Below are 11,313 nucleotides of genomic sequence, written 5' to 3'. Positions count from 1 at the left end.
GTGCACATGTGCTTAACCTTTTCTGCCTGTCTTGCAACTGAGCATTGTCCTCCTTTTCAGGTTCCCGGTTCCCTCCGTTGCCTCTTCCCTCCATGCTCGTAAATTTGCAGGCCGGAGACGCAGCTGTGCCCAAGAAAGGAAGGGCAGCTTGGTGGATCAAGAGGGCCAGAGGATGAAAGTGGTCCAAGTTCGGCCCCCCCTTCCTGCATCCTGAGACAACACAGGCCCAGCTGTCCAGACATCTTCCTGGCTCTGCTATGAAAGTTTGACAACCCCAAGCCAGCACCCCCTGCCCAGGGCAGACATCACCCCGTGGACAACTGTGTTACGCTGCCAGGGCTGGCTAGGAGAACCTGACAAGGAGACAGTAGATAAGCTCCTTTCAGCAGAACGTGAAATATGCAATAAACGTCTATCTGTCTGCATCGGGGAGAGGAGGAAATTGCTTTTCTGAGAGGCAGCGGGAGGGTAAACATACAGGAGTCGTGTGCAGTTTATGAGGACAACCAATTATCTGGTCACCGCAACACGAAAAGGTTATTGTAGAGTTGGAAAATGTTCAGAACAGGGCAACACAAATGATCGAGGGGAAAGAGAGACTCCCCTACAAGGAAAAGTTGCAACATTTAGGACTTTTGGTGGAGAGGTGACATGAGAGAAGTTTATAAGATAATGCGTGGCATGGATAAAATGGATAGAGGAAAGTTTTTATCCTTGAACTCAGCTAGATTGGTAAAGAAAAAGCGTTTTATGACATCCCAAAGGATCAGAAAAGACTTTTTTATGTACTCGACAACAGCCACACAGATGTTACTAGTCCAGAGATGGAAAGAAGAATGAGTGCCTACCAGAGAGGAATGCAAACTAAGCTGTTGGCCTATGCAGAAATGGCAAAACTGACCGGAAAGCTCAGGAACTGAGAAGACAAAAACTTTAAGAAAGAATGGGGAAAATTTATACAGTAATTTATTTAGGAGGCCACTGTAAGCAGACGAAAACATTAGCACGATTCTATTAACACTTGTAATGTAACAAACACTATGGACAATGTGGACAGATACAAAATATAGATTATGAAATAATATGCAGTTGAAAATGTTGACAATAGGACCCATGGAGGGGATGGTGGAAAGTCCTGAAATTCAGAGAAATCTCTATATATGGATATTTGGTATTGTTACAAGTTTACATTTGTAAAATCAAATAAAAACGATTTCAAAAAGGAAAAGGAAAGGCATTTTATATGCATTGTATATGCGATATAGTACTGTGACACCAGATGGTGTTGTGGAGTCCCACCTTTCCCTACTGGATGTCCCTGTATGAGATTACAACGTGTTTAATTGAATCGCTTCTTTGGCGTGTCTAGATCCAGCCCCTCTCTCACGACACCAGAATTCATGGGCATCCACTGACGCTGAATGTCGGAAAATTCAGGACAAATAAAAGAAATGACTTGTTCACACAGCACATAGTTAATGGAACTTATTCCCATATTCTTCCCTCCTGCAGATTCCAGCAGCTAGTATTCAGAAGCATTAGTGCCCTTGACTGTGGATGTAGAACATAGTCATCGATAGCTTTCTTCTCCATAAATTCATCCAATTCTCTTTAAAAGACATCCATGTTGATGGCCACCACTGCCTGCTGTTGGAGGGAGTTCTGTCCCTCAAGTATGGACTTCTTCTCCTTAGAGAACACACATGACATGTTGACATATCTGCATATTGCAAAGGGTTCTGGGTATTGTGAGGGCACACACTCAGTTGGCATGGCCCATAGGCCATAAACTAGAGCACACCCAGTGCTCCTCTACTCTTGTGAATGCAAGCCAACTTTCAGGGCTGTCCTCCATGAGAACCTCATCAGCACCTAGTAAAACTGGGACTCCTCCAAGCACTATTTGAAAGCCCCTGGAATGAATGAACATGAAAGCCCCTGGAATCAATGAACATGCCCCTGACCATGTGCAGAGTGCACTGTCCTCACCACAGAGGTGCCCCAAATGTCACAAGTTAGTTAAGTTAAAATGCTTTTCAGATTCTGTTTCTAAACCAATTTGAGTCCATGTCTCTCCCCCCCCCCCACTTAGGAATGAAGCCCTGGTTTCCTGGGATTAAGAACCTTCTTCAAAAAGTGCAGCTGTGCACAACCCTCCTTTCTTTTTGGGTGGTGGTGGAAATATTTAAAAATTTGGAACCGTCTAAAAAGAAATGGACATTCTCCAATAATCCAATGATTATATATATTCCACTGAAGCAAATGTATGCTTATGTTTCAGAGGCTGGAGTAACTCGTTTTGAAGTCATGACATCATCTGCCAAATCCTCCAGGATCTAATCCAAAAAACACCATGAAGTTCCAATCTATGTTTCTCCAGTGTGGTTTGATGTCATCTTTTTTTTGGTGGGGGGTGAGATGTGCTCTGCTCCCGAGGTTTCCTTCTAAGGAGAGATAATTTTGAAGTTCCAGTGTTTGTCAAAAAAAGAGATGTCAGCATGCTTCGTTCTGTTCTTGTGACAGAGTGCCATCTTTCATGTGAACCAGTCCAGTGTGCAACATAATAGCTTAGTGAGCCAATTCAAGTCTGCAGCTTTTTAAGAATCCCCTGTAATTTCCCCTTTAACAGCCGTTCTGGGTCTGCAGCAATTAACATGAGATTCTGCTACTCACTTTTCCATTAGCAGCTTCACCTGCTGATTTCTGCAGCTCAGAACTCAGCTCAAGGCAAAGCAGAGCAATCTGGGTTTTCTTGATTCGGCAATCCTATCAGCAGACACTTACGGGTGAGGGAGAAGAGGTGCCTTTCTCCATTAGACCCTCCGTGTTTTGTTTCATAGTAGCAAGTGGCTGGCCACTGAACTGGGAACATAGAGAGCTGTCTTATGCTGAGTGTTCATCCAGCTAGTGTATTGTCTACATTGACTGGCAGCAAGTCTCCAGGTATTCAGGCAGATGTGGTGTTTCTCCCAGCCCTTCCTGGAGGTGCCAGGGAGTGAACCTGGCCCTGAGATGAGTTAAATGGCTCATTTACTTGAGTCTTTTGGATTTGTTCAATTTTTGAAGGCATTTTTTTATACAAACTTTGAAAGACTGTGCCAGAAAAACCCTAATAATAATAATAGTGATAATAATAATAATAATAATAATAATAATAATAATAATAATAATATATTATTTGTACCCCGCCCATCTGGCTGGGTTTCCCCAGCCACTCTGGGAGGCTTCCAACAAAGATTAAAAATACATCAAAATTATGGTGTTCTAGAGCAAAGAAAAAACCTTGTAATGTAAACCACAGCAAGAGACCACCACTGTTAAATCCCAAATTAGAACTTGAAGGAAAGCTGCAATTACACTACTCACTGAATGAGACTTCCTCTTGCGTAAATTGGAAAGAATGGAAGCAGGCTTACACCACTGATGAGCAACCAGCAACTTTTAACTCTTCTCCTTTAAACTTTTCCCATTCTAGTTGGTCATTATAAGAAAGTGTGACTAAGAATATCTGCCTCACTTTGATTTAGTTTTCCCCTCCTCCCTTTTCCTTCTGTGTTGTCACTTAAATATAGTAAGACTGAAGATAAGACACTTTTTATTTTTGATCTCCATTAGGTCATTATCAGATGCCCTTTTAAGGGATGATGGACAAGGTAGAAACACCTTAATACTGTATGTATTTAGGAACAGAGCATTAATGTGAAATATGTGAAATATGCCACTGCTTTTGTTTAGGAAAGTTTAAATATATGAGAAAGATGCCCCACTGGAATTTATCCTGGCTTTTCCCCTCCCCCAGTCCTATTCTTTTTTTTATATGCTGCTGCATTCATCATTATATCAAGGATGGTTTAGTAGAGATTGGTAAGTAAATGGACCAGGGGAACTTCCAAGCCAAGGGCAAACGGAGCTGTAGAAATCTGGCTTCCCCAATCTATAAAGCACAATTCTATACCTTTCTATTGAACTGACTGTCAGGTATCTGCTCAGGCTTACAGCCTACATGCAAATATAATTTTGAAGAAGAAATGTAATATATAAGATGAATTAGGAATGGCACTTGGGATATGCTTTGATACCATTGTTAGAGTATCTCTTTGTATTTTCTCTCTGTGTATAGATGAAAAAGAAAGTTTTAATTTTTCTTAATGTGGCCTACATTGCCACATAACCTGAATTCCTGGCTGGCCCTAACTAGCTTTTTCACATGTTTCATCTTATTATAAATATAAAAAGGGGTAAATCAAACATTTGAAGTACAGATATAAATCTTGAACTATTTTCTTCTGCAGGCTGCACACTTTTCTTTTTATAACAGAGGACATAAATATTTTTTCTCAGTTTTTCAATAAACGATTTAACTACGGTATGTCATTTTTCTTCCTAAGAAATGGAAAATGGATCACAAGCAAGTTCCTTAAAATGGAAGTCTTAAAATGGCACTGGAAGCTTCTTTTCACACATTTTTAGAGGGGGACTACGTAAGTTACAAGATATGGTCATAGATTATGGCTACAATTCATGATTTGTCTGAAGCAAGACAAATCATAAGTCTGGGTTCAGACAACATCCTAAATCAAACCATGTCTTAGCTCAAAGAAACATGGCGGCAGCAGGATTGGAGAAGCAAAATTGCCACCATCACCTCTCTTGGGAATCTGCATGTTCACACCAAGCCATGGTAACAAACCAGGGGTTGTATCCAATGTAGCGTTAAGATAAAGTTTCTTAATAGTAGATTCGTTCCACTGGCAAAATGACTGCACCAGCAGAAAATTGTTGCATGAGAAAATGCACAAGCAGGTTACTAGTACTTTTGTTGTACAATAGATTGTGCTATATGTTGCACAATGAATTTCTGCTAGTGCAACTGTTGCATTGGATTTCTAAGTGTGCAACATTAGAACTCACCTGTCCGCTAGCGCAACAGCCCTTGCAGACAGAGAATGCTTGAAAGCAGCCCAAAGCCTTCTGAACAGCATTATGGTAAAGGAGGCAGGGCTGTTCTATTGACTGTTTAAGGACCAGTTCAGTTTGGCTCTCACTGATGTGTTTCCATCCAGAGGCATACATAAGGAGCTGGCAAAACCGGCTTCCACCACAGGCACAACCCTGGAGGGGCACAAAGATTACCTATCAGACTATGGAGCGTATGACATATATGTGTATAGTGACATAGCAACACTGCAGTAGCAAGATCAAACATGGGAGAAGCTTCCTGCCCTTCTCATGCCACAACACAAAGGCATGCAGTAAAGTGGCTCTTTTGGGGGGCGGGGGGCAATGCTGATATTGCTCCTTTAAAAGGGTAGAAGGTACCTGGTACACTTCTGTTTCATTCATCTATGTAAGAACTTTGAAGGTACCAGAAGGTACACTTCTGTTTCCATCATCTATGTAAGAACTTTAAAGAGTTGGTGCTTTTCCTTTGTTATAGGAATTTTAAGGTCTCAAATACAGAATATTATTAAATGCACACATATCTAAATATATAAACCATGTGTCTAAAATAGTACAGGCCAACCTTGAAGCCATTTTGACTCTCCTAATGATCTCAAATATTCCTCTGCAGTAAGGGAGGCAAATGGGGAAAGCCTTCCCACTGTCTTTTCGCTTACAAATCCTGTCTTAAGGGCGTATTTGTGTATGAATAGGGAGGAGGGCACAAGGAGAAGGGGACAACAGAGGATGAGATGGTTGGACAGTGTTCTCAAAGCTCCCGAGTTTGACCAAACTTTGGAGGCAGTGGAAGACAGGAGTGCCTGGCGTGTTCTGGTCCATGGGGTCATGAAGAGTTGGACACAATTAAACGACTAAACAACAAGAAGGGTGAGCCTGTGACCTGGATTCAGGAACTATAGTATTAACCATCACATAAGAATGGCCAAGCTGCCCAGGTAATGCAATCAGTGACCATTACCGGGTATGCTGGCAGAAAGGATTTCTGCTATAGACCACCTCCTATGATGTACCGTATATATGATGATTGGGGGGTGGTCTTTGGCTAAGGGGGTTGGGCAATGTCAAAAGTCTTTAAAGGTTCCTGCACACTTTTGTTCAGGGTCTCTCCCTCCTTGGAAGGAGAGGAGGGAACTCTGTTGCAACAGAAAAATAAATATCTGCCTTGCTTTCCACTGGATCCAGTCTCCATCCATTTTTCTCTGACCGATCATGGACTTAGGGGACTCAGAGTCCCATGGGGAGTTGGGTAGCAAAAGCCAAACCCCAATTTTTACATCACCTTCTCCCTCCTCTTCCTCCTCCTGTCTCTCTCTCCCCCCCCCCATTGTGCCTACTGTAAGCCATACAATTCAGAATTTACCCCAATTGATCTGGAAGTTAGTTCTGGAACAGTAGGGTAAAAATGTTCTTTAAAAAATTACAATGATATTTTTTTATTATTTGAACTACTGTTTATTTTAAAAATTCACTTATCTATTTGATTATGACATGTGTATGCTGGTCCATAATAAAGTTCTTTCAACAACATACAATCAATAAGTTAAAATAAACTTGAAATACAGAGAAATACAAAACCAATAAAAAAGAGGAAAAACAAACAAAACTCGCTGCACATCAAAAATTAATAAAAGCTAATAAAATCTTATTCCAAGATGGCTTAGAATAACGTAAAACACAATAATATCAAGTACAAAGGAAAAAATAACAAAAATGGGAAAATGTTCTAACAGCCAATCATTTAAGATATGAAATATTAAAATGTCTAAGATGAAAACTTCAACCAGGCCTCTAAAAGACAGTAAAGTGAGTGTCCAACAAGATTTTGTAAAGAGCTCTCAAAAGTAGTGAGTTTAGGGGGCTGGTGAGCTACTGGAGAAATCCGTGCCCATTGGCCATGCAACATCAGGGCCAAATGTTTTCCACACCTGGACAAGCGCCTTAATTCTTAATCAGAATGTACAATGTTTCTAACATGCTATAGCCAGATTGACACGGGCATTCTCAGGGTTGTGGCTGAAGACATTTTGTAAGATTACTTGGGTAAAACCTCTTTAGTTGCTGGTGGCTTCCTCTGTTCTTAAGACCCCAATAAGCAACAAGATCTCATTAGGCCCAGCTGCGCTATGGAAGTTTAGGGCAGCATCTCAAACTACAGACACTGCCAGTTTTCCACAGCTGGGCTTAAAAACCACTTGGGCTCTTGAAAATCCTGGCCAACTCTGTTTGCCTTCAAACAAAACATTTACAAGCATATAAAAACTAAATATTTGAGGTTCGGATACCAAAGCTCTGAATCATGGAGGGCAGTTAAGATTTCTCCCAGACCCTAAATGGGGAAATTGTTTGGGCAGAGAAGTGCCGTTTGCTATGAATAACGTCCTGTTTAGTGGTGAGTAATTGCAGCCTCCCAAAGGGTGCACTCAACTTTACAGCCGGTGTGTGGGTCACGCAGAAGTAGCCAAGGGTTTTAGGGCGTTACGTTCAATGCTCAGTTTTAGGTGTCGAGTGCTGGAGATTAGATGCCAAAGAGATGAGAAGACTTTGACCAAAAGGAATAGCAATATTTTTTTTTAGTTTGGGATATCAGGAACAATTTGCAAGCATGCCAAGCTTTTGGAAAGGCGAAAGTCTCTCTCCCCCCCCCCCCACGCTTACTGGATTTTATTAATCTTAGGAACTCTAGCACACACTAGCTCTTGCAACAGAGGAAAAGATTAAGAAATGGAGCCTCCCCATAGGCTCTTCATAAATCTTTCACTCTCAACTCCCCCTCCTTCTCTAATTCCTATCCTAATAACTGGCGTAAGAGAGGAGGCCTGTCAGGGACGGGGTCCTTGTGTAAAGGGCAGGAGGGGAAATGTGCTCCCTCCTACACACCCACACAGAGAGAGAGCTTGAGGTTTTTCTCTTGGTAATTCTGGAAATTACCAGTCGCTTTCCACTTCCTTAAAGGTAAAGGGACTCCTGATCATTAGGTCCAGTCGTGGCCGACTCTGGGGTTGCGGCGCTCATCTCACTTTATTGGCCGAGGGAGCCGCCGTACAGCTTCCAGGTCATGTGGCCAGTATGACTAAGCCGCTTCTGGTGAACCAGAGCAGCACACGGAAATACCGTTTACCTTCCCACCAGAGTGGTACCTATTTATCTACTTGCACTTTGAGGTGCTTTCGAACTGCTAGGTTGGCAGGAGCAGGGACCAACTGGAGCTCACCCCGTCGCGGGGGTTTGAACCGCCGACCTTCTGATCGGCAAGTCCTAGGCTCTGTGGTTTAACCCACAGCGCCATCCGCATCCCTTTTCCACTTCCTTACTGCCACATTAAAAAATGCAGGGCTGAAGTGTCACAGATGAAAGCAGACAGGAACTCTCTTCTCCATCTCTGAAGTTCTTGCTCACCGTTAGGAGAGTGATTTCCAACACAGGTGTGGCCCTTTCCAATTGTTTTATTTTCCTGTGCAGCCTGGAGGGCTCTACATTATCCCTGGGCTGTGTACACACCATAAACTTAATGCACATGACCCAAAGAATCCTGGGAACTGTAGCTTGCTGAAGGTAGCGGAGATTGTAGCTCTGTGAGGGGTAAACTATAGTTCCCATGATTCTTTGGGGGAAGCCATGTGCCTTAAATGGGTGTTGTATACAGAACCCTAATCTTGCTGGGGTAGAATGTCACAAAAATAAAGCTTTCGTAGAAGCTGTGGTGCTGTTCTTTCAAACTGCAACAACAGGTGATATCTTGCTTCCGACAGAGTTAACTGTAAATGCATTGTTCTATTGCAAGTGCAGTTTCTTTCCCCATTATTTGTTGTAAAAACCAGCCCTTAGGATTTCATTAATATACCTTAGATGACGCTTGTTAAAGGTATTTTTTATTTTTAAGAGCTATGTAAGAACATAATTGATAATAAAAATTGATTGTGTAGAAACCAAAACTAAAAGCTTTACAGTCAGAATCCAAGCAAGCTTGGGTAAACATTTCTGCTTTTAAGAGGCATTTAAAGGTCATTAACATCTCAGCCTCTTGAATCAACCAAGGGAGGGCATTCTAGAGGGTGGCTGTGCAATGACAAGTCTCCTCAGAAAATCTTAAAATGCTGCTTGGTCAGTGTCGTTATGCCAAGGCAAGATTTTTTGGGCCTACAAAAAGTGACAGCATATTTGACTAGGAAAGGCAGAAGAGAAGGTAGTCCATCATGGTAACGGCAGTTGGTGAAATAGAACCTGCATCTTTCTTCGAAAAAATTTCAATTCACTCAGCTTGATAGTTCACCAGGATGTGGGTGTCTGTCAACTGTCCGTAGAGTTATCAAAAAATGGCAGGAGGGTGAAAAGCCATCTGTATAAACTGAATTTCTCAGATGATGCTGTATCTTGAATTATGCTGTCATAATCCTGTCAGCCAATGGAAGCAGATTTCAACCTCTGCTGTTGCCAGGCTAACTTTAAAGTACATTTTCTTGGAAACTTTTAACAGCTATGTTAACAATTCTTCTTCCTCTACCTATTGAATGTATAACTGTATGTCAATTATGAGATGGATGCTGAAATCTAGGCGTTGAGACACAAATACCCTAACACCTTTCTGTAGCCAGAAATGAGCTTGGTCTGGTTCCAACCATACCCATCGAACTCATTTGGCATAGCTCTGTACAAGTTGGTATATTTCTCTGCAGATCACCCCAAAATACAGACTGGATGATAGTGTAGCTCCTCAAGGTCCTGACGTACTGCATTCCTTCTGGTTGTATTTTGGGGCTCTATAAACAGCAGTTCTTACACACAAAACTTGTGTGGTTGTATTTTTTCCGTAAGTCTTAACACCAGCAGCCAACACATATCCCCTTCAGGAATTTGGGCATAAGCTGTAGAAGAGACACACAATATCTAATAGTTTTAAATAACATGTACACACATCAACTTTTAAACTGTAGAATCTGTTTCACCTTCAGCAGCTGCAAATTTTGACTATCATCCAGGAGTCATCACATCATGCAGTCCCTGGACTGTTCTCTGCAGTGTTCGAAACTTCCAAGAAATTTCATTAGCGCAAGCAGTTTCTGAGCTCTAGGTACAGTACTGCCTTGTTTTTTGGTCTTCAGAGGAGGACTAGACCACGTGAAAAATAGATTTTAGCTGCAGTTCATTTTCATCTTTGTATTCTTATTAAAAAGTGTGCTTAAGACATTCAGTTGTTGTGCCCATAACCTAAGCTTATGGTGCCATTTAGCTCCCAGCTTTCATATCTCTGTTTCCAACACTGGGTGTCTGGAAACAGTGGCGAGATGAATGAGGAAAACAAAGGTGAGTTTCAATTCTGGGCAAAACAGAGGTACTGAGGATGTGTGGTTTCCATGTCTGAGAAAATGGTAACTTGTCTACCCTGGATGGGGTTGCACTCCCCCTAGAGGTTTGCAAGCTGGGCGTACTTCTGGATCCACTTTGACACTGGAGGCCCGGGTAGCTTCAGTGGCTAGTTGTACCAGTTATAGCTGGTAAAAGGTACAGCAGCTATGGCCTTTTCTGGGTCAGGAAAGCTTGGTCACAGTAGTTCATGTAGGTTACTTCAAGATTGGATTACAGTGGTACCTCAGGTTAAGTACCTAATTCGTTCCAGAGGTCCGTTCTTAACCTAAAGCACCACTTTAGCTAATGGGGCCTCCTGCTGCCACTGCACGATTTCTGTTCTCATCCTGAAGCAAAGTTCTTAACCCGTGGTACTATTTCTGGGTTAGCAAAGTCTGTAACCTGAAGCATATGTAACCTGAAGTGTATGTAACCCGAGGTACCACTGTGCTGCAATGGACTCGTATCAGCTTCCCTAGCACTTAATCCAGAAGCTGTAGTTAGTCCAGAATGCTGCAGCATTCTGACAGGATTGAGACTATGCCAGCATATAACAGCTCTGTTCAGAGACCCGTAAATGTAAAGAACCCCTGACAGTTAAGTCCAGTCACAGATGACTCTGGGGTTGCAGTGCTCATCTCGCTTTACAGGCTGAGGGAATCAGCACTTGTCCGCAGACAGTTTTTCTGGATCATGTGGTTAGCATGACTAAGCAGCTTCTGGCACAATGGAAAACTGAAACCAGAGCAGCGCACGGAAATGCCATTTACCTTCCCACCGAAGCGCTACCTATTTATCAACTTGCACTTTTGGGTGTGCTTTCAAACTGCTAGGTTGGCAGGAGCTGGGACAGAGCAACGGGAGCTCACCCCGTCGCGGCGATTCGAACCGCCAACCTTCCAATCGGCAAGCCCAAGAGGCTCAGTGGTTTAGACCACAATGCCACCTGCATCCCTTCAGAGACCTGTACCAGCTGCCTATTTGACAAGTTCAAATTGTTACCAGTTG

At 42.4% G+C, this 11,313-nt stretch overlaps 1 protein-coding gene and 1 long non-coding RNA gene across 2 annotated transcripts in view; both read left to right on the top strand.

The window, feature by feature from the left end:
• Nucleotides 1-3,127: 3,127 nt before the first annotated feature.
• On the top strand, nt 3,128-6,139 carry LOC309330523. Its single transcript, XR_014151471.1, has 2 exons — nt 3,128-5,322; nt 5,373-6,139. It is a non-coding gene; the product is annotated as an uncharacterized lncRNA (long non-coding RNA).
• A 2,841-nt stretch (nt 6,140-8,980) lies between these two features.
• MORC2 (MORC family CW-type zinc finger 2) overlaps nt 8,981-11,313 on the top strand; it is a 50,417-nt gene continuing 48,084 nt past the window's right edge. Inside the window, exon 1 of the mRNA XM_081842190.1 lies at nt 8,981-10,030. The gene's annotated coding sequence lies outside the window, so the exon portion shown is untranslated. The remainder of the gene's footprint in view (nt 10,031-11,313) is intronic.

Source organism: Podarcis erhardii (genome assembly GCF_964252035.2).
Source record: "Podarcis erhardii genome assembly, chromosome: 15".
NCBI classification, from domain to species: Eukaryota; Metazoa; Chordata; class Lepidosauria; order Squamata; family Lacertidae; genus Podarcis; species Podarcis erhardii.
The sequence above is the reverse complement of the archived record's forward strand: the minus strand, read 5'-3'. Positions and strand labels throughout refer to the sequence as shown.